Source organism: Nomascus leucogenys, chromosome 4 (genome assembly GCF_006542625.1).
Source record: "Nomascus leucogenys isolate Asia chromosome 4, Asia_NLE_v1, whole genome shotgun sequence".
Taxonomy (NCBI): domain Eukaryota; kingdom Metazoa; phylum Chordata; class Mammalia; order Primates; family Hylobatidae; genus Nomascus; species Nomascus leucogenys.
The window spans coordinates 81452528-81464706 of NC_044384.1; positions in this window are offsets into that span (position 1 = coordinate 81452528).

A 12179-nucleotide genomic window follows, 5' to 3' on the forward strand; every position below is an offset into this window, starting at 1 on the left:
GAGGCCCTTGAGCGAGGTCTTGAAGGACAAGTCTGTGGTCACCACTCTGGAAGCATCCACACTCAATTTCTAACCAAAAATAGCCTGTCATCCATGCTTCCTGCTACCATGGACTCCTAGGCCTCACTGCCTCCCCCAGTAGGGGTGACCCTACTGCTCAGCTAAACTTGCTCCTCAGCTGAAAAGGATGGGCTCAGAGAAGTTAAGGAACCTGCCTGATATCACACAGCCAGGGGCAGTGGGGCTGAGTCCTCTTACACCCGTTTTCCAAAAAGACCACCCAGAAACTAGAGGCTCACTGGCAGCTGCAGCTGTGTGCAGCCAGGCAGCAAGAGGGTCCTGAGCACATGCTAGGTGTCTGGCCAGCGGCAGGGAAGGGAGAAATAAAAGTTGTGTCCTCTGCCCACAAGCCACTGCCTTCCTCAGCCTCGCTCCCTCTATCCCCCTCTGCCTGCTCCATCCCAAGCCTGGCAGCCTTGACCACAGACCCTTGGCTGAAGGCAGCTGAGGAGCAGAAGACAGTCAGCCTGGATGACCCAGGCCCTGATTCTGGACTTACAGGTCTGTCCTCAGCTCACTGTGTGACCCAGGATGAGTGTCTTGCCCTCTCTGAGCTTCAGTCTCCACCTCTGTACAGCCACCAAATTGGACAAGACAATCAGAGCCATTCCCTAGGACTCTCTGAGCCCAGCTTCTCACACCGGCTGCCCTGAAGCTTGCCAAGATTCCCCCTCCCCTCCATGCCCCAGGTCCCGAGCTCACCTGTCTGTGCCCCAGGGCTCTTCTCTCAAGTTCCCCTCAAGTGCAGGGCACAGGCCTGATGGGGCGTAGCGGACAGTCCCTGCACTCATGGCCAGGAACACGGGACATGTCCCTCGGGCGGGGCACCCAGTGCGCTCCTCAGAAGAGTCCATGCTTGGAAGGCCAGACTGAGGGTCCCTCTGGAGGGTGCCGGGAAGGGAGGTAGCAGGAGCCTTCTTCCCCCCACCAGGCTGAGCTTCACACTAACCTTTGCTATCTCCCCAGAGCAGCAGCCTGGGAGGGAGGCACCACCTCCCAGGACAGCCGCTATCTCCTTTAACCCTGTAATTATTAACTCCTGTGGCTCCTCAGGCAGCAGAAGACACTGGGCCCTCCTTCCTGGGCTCTGGGCCAGGGGAGGTGAGACACCTCTAGGGGAGGCCCTGTGTTTCAGCCAGGCTCGCAGATGGTCTGCTTGTCCCCTCGCCACGCAGGCTGGGGTGTTGGAAAGAGCACGTCCAGCCTTGATCCTGTCATAGCTGTCATAGCTGGCTGTGTAGCCCTAGACAGGACCTCCCACCTGTGACCACAAGCCTGAATATCCCCTTAAAAGTTTGTTATTGGCCAGGCACGGAGGCTCATGCCTGTAATCCCAGCACTTTGGGAGGCTGAGGCGGACAGATCACCTGAAGTCAGCAGTTCAAGACCAGCCTGACCAACATGGTGAAACCATGTCTCTACTAAAAATACAAAATTAGCCGGGCATGGTGGCACATGCCTGTAATCCCAGCTACTCGGGAGCCTGAGGCAGGAGAATTGCTTGAACCCGGGAGGTAGAGGTTGCAGTGAGCTGAGATTGGGCCATTGCACTCCAGCCTGGACAACAAGAGTGAAACTCCATCTCAAAAAACAAAACAAACAAAAAACTGTTATTTTTTTCTTTATTTTTAAATTCCTTTTCTTAGATTTGAGATTCCCAGTTTTGTTTTTTGTTTGTTTGTTTGTTTTTAATTTTTCAAGGCAGGGTCTCGCTCCGTCACCCAGGCTGGAGGGCAGCCTCAAACTCCCCAGCTCAAGCCATCCTTCCACCTCAGCCTCCTGAGCAGCTGGGACTCCAGGCATGTGTCACCATGCTTGGCTAATTTTTTAATTTTTTTTTTTTTTTTTTTTGGAGAGACAGGGTCTCACTACCCTTGAAACTTTTCACCACCACCACCCAGGAACAACTCAGTGGTAGCAGCTGGGAACACAGGCCTGGGGTCAGACAGGCTGGATTCAACCCCACTTTCAGACGGTGTGCCTTTGAGCACGTTAGCCTCTCCGTGCCTCAGTTTCTCCAACTATGAAATGGATTCTCACCCTCCAAAGCACACCAGGCCAGTTGCCATTGCCCAGATGTACCCATTCCTCTTCTTTCCACATACTATCCCCTCTGTCTGCAATCTCCACTGCATCCTGCCTCTGCTGGAAAGTTTCTCTTTCATTCATACCCCCTCCTCTAGGAAGCCCTCCCCTGTGGGTTACTTTTTTCCTCTGCAGGCACCAGAGCCCTCAGACACATGGTTAGCCCTGCGTCATGACAAACACCCTCTGGAACTGTTGGACACTCCCACAAGAACTGAGTGGCCCTCTGGGCAGAGGCTGGGCCATCCTTGTCACCCTTCTCAGTGTTGCCTTGCCTGGTACACAGACTCCATCCACCTGTGGGATGGTGTGAACGTGCCACCCTGTCTTCATTTGGCCCAAATTCTCATCCTAGTTCCACCACTCGCTGACTGTGTGGCCTTAGGCAAGTCACTTAACCTCTCTGGGACTCAGTTTCCTCATCTATATAAAATGGGAACAGTTCTCACCTGTGAAGTAGTGAGTATTAAAGCAGGTAACATTTGTGGCCAGGTGCGGTGGCTCACGCCTGTAATCTCAGCACTTTGGGAGGCCGAGGTGGGAGGATCGCTTGAGCCCAGGAGACCAGCCTAGGCAACAAACCGAGACCTCATCTCTATTATTTTTAAAAAAAACCCGCCTCTACTAAAAATACAAAAAATTAGCCGGGTGTGGTGGTGGGCGCCTGTAGTCCCAGCTACTTGGGAGGCTAAGGCAGGAGAATGGCGTGAATCTGGGAGGCGGAGCCTGCAGTGAGCCCAGATCGCGCCACTGCACTCCAGCCTGGGTGGCAGAGTGAGACTCCGTCTCAAAAAAAAAAAGTTTAAAAAAAGAAGACAGCTGGGGGCATTGGCTCATGCCTGTAATCCCAGCACTTTAGGAGACCGAGGAGGGTGGATCATCTCTGAGGTTGGGAGTTTGAGACCAGCCTGACCAACATGGAGAAACCCCATCTCTACTAAAAATACAAAATTAGCTGGGCATGGTGGCGCATGCCTGTAATCCCAGCTACTTGGGAGAATGAGGCAGGAGAATTGCTTGAACCCAGGAGGCAGAGGTTGCAGTGAGCCGAGATCCTGCCATTGCACTCCAGCCTGAGCAACAAGAGCCAAACTCTGTTTCCAAAAAAAAAAAAAAAAGAAGAAGATAACATTTGTGAAGTGTCTGCCACAGTGTAGACTGAAAGAAGTGTTTCCTATTCCCCTCTCCCTGGACTTCCCGCTTTCTGGGTAGCCTCTGAGTCCCCGCTGGGGAGAAGCTGCCAGTTCCTCACACTCCGCCCCGACCCGCCCAGCGGATAACAATATCTCCCACTTGGGCTTTGGGCTGCGAAGCTCTCTCAGCCTAATGCAAACCAGATGCTGGCCTCCCTTTCCTGGCAATGAATTTTCCATGGCCTGCTCCCACCCCCTTCCTGTTTTTGCTCCTCTCTGATCCCCCTGCTCAATTCTCCTGTGCCCCCACCTTCCTCTGCTGGGCAACCTCTGGGTCCACCTGGAAACAATTAATGGAAAACAGGATATGTGAAGGGTGGGGGTCTCCCCATCACCCCGACATGGCAGGAGGGGAAGGGGCTTGCCCTGGCGGGTGGCAACGTATGTGGGAGTTGGTCCCTCCCTGCCAAGGCCCCACCAGCCTCTTGGGTGGGGGGTGGGGGCAGAGGGGAAACTGAGTCAGAATTGTTGGAGACTGTATGGAAAAACCTGTTATGTTTCTGGACATTTAGACACAGCTTGGACTGGATGGGAAGCTTTGAGGATCTTGTCTTTGGCTGTAACTTCTTAGAAAAAAGGCAGAGCCAGAAAAGGCCGGATCCTCTCTTCTTGCAGATGAGGAAACTGAGGCTCAGAGACTCATCCAGAGTCACTGGTGAGTCACAGCAAGAAGCAGCCATGTCTGGGACATCTTGTCAGTAAAAGCTGCTGCCTGGGCCGGGCGCGGTGGCTCACGCTTGTAATCCCAGCACTTTGGGAGGCCTAGGCGGGCGGATCACGAGGTCAGGAGATTGAGACCACGGTGAAACCCCGCCTCTACTAAAAATGCAAAAAAAAAAATTAGCCGGGCATGGTGGTGGGCGCCTGTAGTCCCAGCTACTCGGAGAGGCTGAGGCAGGAGAATGGCGTGAACCCGGGAGGCGGAGCTTGCAGTGAGCCGAGATTGCGCCACTGCACTCCAGCCTGGGCCTGGGCGACAGAGCGAGACTCCATCTCAAAAAAAAAAAAAAAAAAAGCTGCTGCCTGAAGTCACCTACCCTGCTTGCTATCTCAGCGTCATTCCTGCCTGCCCTTCCCCTGCCTCTGCATAGAGCTCAGTCACGAGGGGAGGCTCACAAGGCCACCATCCGCCTGCCTGTGGCGCAGACACCTCCCAGCTGGCAGGCTCGAGGCAGCCACGCACACCTGGCTGGGCAGACTTTGAAGCAACTGGATTTTCCCCTGCAGGGCTGGGCGCTCAGCAGAGGGGCCCTGGGTAAGCCCCAGGAACATGTGTGCATGTGGGCCCTTCCTTGGTCCCCTTGACCCTGTGAACCTCCTCAGGTCAGCCAGCGCTGGTCCTCAGAGTGAGGGCTCCCCCATTTCCATGAAAACAACAGCCCCAGGGCTCCTGAAAGCCGGTTCTGGCTGCCCCTCCCTCCGCCAGCTGTGCAGGGTGTTTGGACAGTGGGGATGGAATGTTTTGCAGCCAAAGTCCTCCCTGGATCTCTGAGCTCAGATTTCAAGCAGGAGGGAAAGAGGATGCTGGCTCTGGCTCCAGGGAGAGGGGAAGCGACTCAGGAGGTCAAACTTAGGCCTGGAGGCTCCCTGCTCTCTCCCCAGGCCTGACCAAGACCAGGCCCAGGCCCCTCAGGGAAGGGCAGGACAGAGGGTGTGGAGGTGGCCAAATGGGGTCACAGCTTTGGTCAGGCCAACCTGGTGAAGCCAGGCCCCGGGGACAGTCTGGGCTCAGGGAGGGGCTCAGCCCAGGACAGCACTTTGAGAACACTAAGATTCACAACAGACCTCCTTCGACCACCATCTCCATTTCACAGAGAGGGCAATTGGGGTCCGGAGAGGGCAGGCACTTGTCCCAGGTGGTACAGCATGCTGGGTACAGAGCTGGGCTAGCAGCCAGGCCTCCGGAAGCTAAACTTGCTCTTTTCACTGTCCAGGAAGTTCCCATCCTCACTCTCAGCCCCAGAGATACAGCCCCTGCCAGTGAGTCGTCATCTTTGCTTCTTCCCCAAATGACGCAGGCAAAAGAATCTACTCACAAAGTCAGTTCACAAAGCAAGCACAGACACTGAGCTCCAGGCCAGCCTCTGAGAGTTTGGCATTAACCTACTTGAGGACAAGGCAGAGGCCCTGAGAGACAGGATTCCTGGCCCATCTCCTGCTCTGGGGCCAGAGCTCCCCCAGTTCTCCACCACAGCTACCCAGGCCGCTCAGTGCCCCCCCGAAACAAATCCCTTTTCTGGCTGCGAAGACCCATAAGTTCTAGACACAAATATATGGAAGCTAGTTTGAGCCTCAGTTTACCCACCTTAAACCTGGGAGGATTATCTTTGTTCCACTTGACTTATCATCATATTGTGGGGTGCTGATGGTGAGAGGCGGGAGGTGCTGGTGAACCCCTTTGGAAATGTCAACATTTCCCGGTAACGAAACTGACCTCAGATGACGAAGGAAGGAAGGAAGGAAGGAAGGGACTCCTTTGGACCCAGATGAGTGTGGGAGTCCGATCAAGTTACCTGGGGCCTGAGCTGAATTCCTAGAGATGAAACCTGTTCGCCCGCTCTCAACTCCTCAGAAGGAAAGCTCAGCCACTTTGTGGAATTATTAGAGAACAGAGAATCCATCAGAAACCTTCTGGGGGGGAAAACATGACTAGTGGAGGAGGGTGTGACCCCCAGAGAGCTGATGACTCACTTCCAAGGTGGCAGAATGTGGGGTGAACTGGAGACTGTGCTAGGATCTTTACGTGCAATCTCAGACTCTGTTCATCCTTGCAGCGGCCTGACAGTCCTTGGTGGTCCTTCATTGCCTTCTGTTCCCATTTTAAAGATGAGGAAACAGATTTGGAAAGGTTAAAGGATTTGGCCAATGGCTAACAAGTAAAGGAACTCGGATTTTAACCCAGGTTTATCTGACTCCAAAGCTTGTTTTCCTATCCCTCCACCACTCACTCTCTCAGGAGGAAGGGTAAAGTGAGGCTTTTTAAAGAAAGTAGGGATTGAAGAATCAATAGGATTTAAATATCCATATAGAGCCGGGTGCAGTGGTTCACATCTGTAATTCCCAGCACTTTGGGAGGCTGAGGTGGGCGGATCACTTGAGGTCAGGAGTTCAAGACCAGCCTGGCCAACATGGTAAAAACCCTGTCTCTACTAAAAATACACAAATTAGCTAGGCATGGTGGCACACACCTGTAATCCCAGCTACTTGGGAGGCTGAGGCAGGAAAATTGCTTGAACCCGGGAGGTGGAGGCTGCAGTGAGCCAAGATCACGCCACTGCACTCCAGCCTAGGCAACAGAGCAAGACTGTGTCTCAAAAAAAAAAAAAAAAAAAAAAAAATCCATATAGAAATGAAGGATGGACATTCCCTTGCAGAGGGACCAACAGGTACAAGGCCTGGAGGTGGGAAGGGCAGAACACAGACAGAGAGAGGCAAACCCTTCACTTTGCCAGGAGCTCAGGCTCATTCGGGGGACAGGAAAAAAAAGTCTGGAAAGGCAGCCTCAGGTTAATCCTGAAAAGCCTTGGAGGAGAGTTAAATAATTTGGACTTTATTCTAAAGGCTCCGAGGAGATGGTTAAACATTTTTGAGCAGAGGAGAGAAATGATCAGAGCCCTGCTTCGGGAAGATTAAATGGACAGCTGTGTGCATAAAAAATAGAAGTGAACACTTATTACACATCTAGCAAGGGAAAGACTTTCTAAACTTGGAAACATTTTGAAGAGATCTTAACAGAAAAAGATCAATAGATCTGTCCACATTCAAATGTAAAGCTGCTTTATGCTCCTTCCTGCCAAAAAAAAAAAAAAAAGCCAAAGTTAAAAGGCAAATAACTTGGCGAAAATATTCCCAGGCAATGGCAATGCGTTAATATCTTTAACATATAAAGAATTTGCAAAAATCAATAAGAAAAAATACTGGGAGCTCAGTAGAGGTGTTCGCTCATTCATCAGATTTTTTTTTTTTTTTTTTTGAGACGGAGTCTCGCTCTGTCACCCAGGCTGGAGTACAGTGGCGCAGTCTTGGCTCACTGCAAGCTCCGCCTCCCGGGTTCACGCCATTCTCCTGCCTCAGCCGCCCGAGTAGCTGGGACTACAGGCGCCCGCCACCACGCCCGGCTAATTTTTTGTGTTTTTTAGTAGAGACAGGGTTTCACCATGTTAGCCAGGATGGCCTCGATCTCCTGACCTCGTGATCCGCCCGCCTCGGCCTCCCAAAGTGCTGGGATTACAAGCGTGAGCCACCGCGCCTGGCCTTCATCAGATTTTTAAGAACACACATGCCAAGTGCTGATGGCATATTAGTGAACCAGACAATGTTTCTGCACTCATGAAGTATACAGTTTAGGAGGGGATAATGTGTAGGGGGGGATTCAGACATCTAATTACAGCATGATATGGTTTGGGTATTTGTCTCTCCAAATTTCACATTGAAATATGATCCCCAGTGTTGGAGGTGGGCCTTGTGGGAGGTGTTTGGGTCATGGGGGCTTGGTTCCCTCATGAATGGCTTGGTGCCCTCCCTGTGGTAATGAGTTGCTGCAGGATCTGATTCTTTTTTTGAGATGGAGTCTCAGTCTGTCGCCCAGGCTGGAGTGTAGTGCCGCCATCTCAGCTCACTGCAACCTCTGCCTCCCAGGTTCAAGTGATTCTCCTGCCTCAGCCTCCAGAGTAGCTGGGATTAAAGGTGCACGCCACCATGCCTGGCTAAATTTTGTATTTTTAGTAGAGATGGGGGTTTCACCATGTTGGCTAGGCTGGTTTCAAACTCCTGACCCTGTGATCTGCACACCTCGGCCTCCCAAAGTGCTGGGATTGTAGATGTGAGCCACACCTGGCCAAGATACAGAAAACTTTTATTTCATCCGCTTTCTTGCCTGGTGCCAGGCCCATGCAATGCCACGATCTTGGCTCACTGCAACCTCCACCTCCCAGGTTCAAATGATTCTCCTGCCTCAGCCTCCTGAGTAGCTGGGATTACAGGCACTGTGCGCAGCTAATTTTTGTATTTTTAGTAGAGACGGGGTTTCAGCATGTTGGCGAGGCTGCTCTCGAACTCCTGACCTCAGATGATCCACCAGCCTTGGCCTCCCAAAGTGCTAGGACTATAGGCATGAGCCACCGCACCCAGCCACATCTGATTCTTAAAAAGAGTCTGGGACCTCCCTCCATCTTTCTCTTTTTCTCTCTCTCACCATGTGACATGCATGTCCCCCCCTTAACCTTCTGCCATAATTGGAAGCTTTCTGAGGCCCTCATCAGAAGCAGACGCTGATGCCATGCTTCGCGTACAGTTGGCAGAACTGCGAGCCAGAGAAACCTCTTTTCTATACAAATTGCCCAGACTCAGGTATTCCCTATAGCAATGCAAAACAGACTAACACACAGGACCACAGGTCAGGTACAAGGATAGGGGAAGTGCAAAGTCGTCTGAGAGCACATCCAGGAACTCCTAACCTAGACTTAAGGTTAGGAGTCTGGAAAAATTTCCTGAGGCAGGAGTTTGGGAGTGGAAAGGGAGACCATTGAAGGAGTTGGGGCTGGCAAGAGAGTCAGGGGCTAGATCATGTGGGGCTTTGTATGTGGTATGGTTTGGCTCTGCAATCCTGCCCAAATCTCATGTCGAATTGTAATTTCCGGTGTTGAAGGAGGGGCCTGGTGGGAGTTGACTGGGTCATGATAATATATTTCCCCCCTGCTGTTCTTGTGATAGTGAGTCAGTTCTCACAAGATCTGGTTGTTTAAAAGTCTGTAGCACCTCCCCCTTTGCTCTCTTCCACCTGCTCTGGCCATGTAAGATGTGCCTGCTTCCCCTTCACCTTCAGCTATGATCGTAAGTTTCCTGAGGCCTCCCCAGCCATGCCTCCTGTACAGCCTGCAGAACAGTGAGCCAATTAAACCTCTTTTCTTTATAAATTACCCAGCCTCGAGTAGTTCTTATAGCAGTGTGAGAATGAACTAATATAGTATGCTAGGTAAGGAGTTCAAACTTTATACTTAAAGACTAAGAGGAGTCATTGAAGGATTTAAGCAGGAGTGTGATGTGAACGGATTTACATATCAAAAAGATGGCTCCTATGGATAAGTGTGGAATGGCTTGGAGAATTTCTGCTCCTTCGTGATGTGGTGGACTTGGAGCAGAGAGGAACCTTCCTGCTACAGAAAAAGAAAAAATTCTAGAAAAAGAGGCCATAATTCTTTGAGGACATGTTGTCTATCAAGCTCTAGGCCTTGTCTGCCAAAGCCACTTCCTTACCCACAAAGGAAAATGCAGCCAAAGCTGGGAGCTTGGCCAGGAGGGAGGTTGGGGACATGAATGTTGGGCATCTACATGGCGCTAGGACCCTCAAAATACACGGAGCTAGGACCCTCAGAATACTCGGCGCTAGGACCCTCAGAATACACGGAGCTAGGACCCTCAAATACTCGGCGCTAGGACCTCAGAATACACGGAGCTAGGACCCTCAAAATACACGGAGCTAGGATCCTCAGAATACCCGGAGCTAGGACCCTCAGAATACACAGCACTAGGACCCTCAGAATACTCAGCGCTAGGACCCTCAAAATACACGGTGCTAGGACCCTCAAAATACATGGAGCTGGACCCTCAGAATACACGGAGCTAGGACCCTCAAAATACATGGAGCTAGGACCCTCAGAATACACGGAGCTAGGACCCTCAGAATACACGGAGCTGGGACCCTCAGAATACACAGCGCTAGGACCCTCAAAATACATGGCGTTAGGACTCTCAAAATTCATGAAGCTAGGACCCTCAAAATACATGGAGCTAGGACCCTCCAACTATGTGAAGCGAGGACCCTCAAAATACATGGAGCTAGGACCCTCAAAGAGGGCTGAAGTGTTTCATGTTGGTGACACCCCTGGCTCCAGGTAGAAGCAGATTCAACTCCTCTCTGGAGGAATGTGTCCAAATTTAGATATGAAGGATTCCTATTGCTCAATATCAAGCAGTGAGCTCACAATCAGAGATCACCAGCACATAAAGATGCTAGCCACTATGAGTAAGAATCAACAGAAGCAACACACAACAGGTTTAGATGCTACAGGACTCCAGGTAGTGGTCTCCTATATATGATATTGAAAGGTTAGCACATGAATTTTTAGAATCTATTTTTAAAGAAAAAGAACACACACAAAATTTACAAAAAACAAAAAATAATTATTTTTAATTATGGCTACATTATAGTTGTACATATTTGTGGGGTGTATGTGACCTTTTGACATAAGCATACAATGTATAATGATCAAATCTGGGTAACTGGGATATTCATCATCTCAAACATTTATCGTTTCTTTGTGTTGAGAACATTACAAATCAACTCTTGTAGCTATTTTGACATGTATGATAAGTTATTGTTAATACATATGTATGGGCGGGCATGGTGGCTCCCAGCACTTTGGGAGGCCGAAGAAGGTGGATCGCTTGAGCCCAGGAGTTCGAGACCAGCCCGGGCAAAATGGTGAAACCCTGTCTCTGCTAAAAACACAAAAATTAGCCAGGCTTGGTGGCACGCGCCTATCGTCCCAGCTACTCGGAAGGCTGAGGCACGAGAATCGATTGAACCCGGGAGGCAGGAGGTGCAGTTTACGGCACCACTACACTCCAGCCTGGGTGACAGAGTGAGACTTGGTCTCAAAAAATTTTAAAAAAATTTTAAAAAATATGTATGAACTGAAGATGAATAAACAACAAGAGATTATGAAGGAGAACCAAGCAGATTTTTTTTTTTTTGAGACAGAGTCTTGCTCTGTCGCCAGGCTGGAGTGCAGTGGCGTGATCTTAGCTCACTGCAACCTCTGCCTCCTGGGTTCAAGCGATTCCTCTGCCTCGGCCTCCTGAGTAGCTGGGACTACAGGTGTGTGCCACCACACCTGGCTAATTTTTTGTATTTTAGTAGAGACAGGGTTTCACCACGTTGGCCAGGATGGTCTGGATCTCCTGACCTCAAGTGATCTGTCTGCCTCAGCCTCCCAAAGTGCTGGGATTATAGGCATGAGCCACCGCACCCAGCTTTTTTTTTTGACAGGGTCTCACTCTGCTGTTGCCCAGGCTGGTGTGCAGTGGTACAGTCTCGGCTCACTGCAACCTCTGCCTCCCAGGTTCAAGTGATTCCCCTGCCTCGGCCTCCTACATAGCTGGGACTACAGGCGCACACCACCACCATGCCCGGCTAATCTTTGTGGTTTTAGTAGAGACAGGGTTTTGCCACGTTGCCCAGGCTGGTCTTAAACTCCTGGGTTCAAGTGATACACCTGCCTTGGCCTTCTGAAGTGCTGGGATTACAGGCATGAGCCACCGCTCCCAGCCAAGCAGAGACATAAGGTCTATGAAATCAAGAATAGAAAATAGAGAATAGGGGGGAGGTGATATTTGTTTAATGGATATGGAGTTTCATTTGGGAAGATAAAAAATGTTCTAGAGATGGATGATGTTTGCACAACAATGGGAATGTAATTAATGTCACTAAACTATATACTTAAAAATGTTCAAAATATTTTTTAAAAAGGCATATTTGACCACCTAAGCATAAGGATATGGAAAGGGCGAGCTTGAAAATGTTACACCAAAAGCAAGGTGTTATTTCTGCATTAATAACCAAACTTTAAGACGAATCATGGAGAATCATGCATGTAATCCCAGCACTTTGGGAGGTTGAGAAGGGAGCATCACTTGAGCTCAGGAGTTCGAGACCAGCCTGGGCAACATGGGGAGACCCCATCTCTACAAAAAATCAAAACTTAGCCAGGCGTGGTGGTGCAGGCCTGTAGTCCCAGCTACTTGGGAGGCTGAGGCAGGAAGATCACTTTAGCCTGGGAG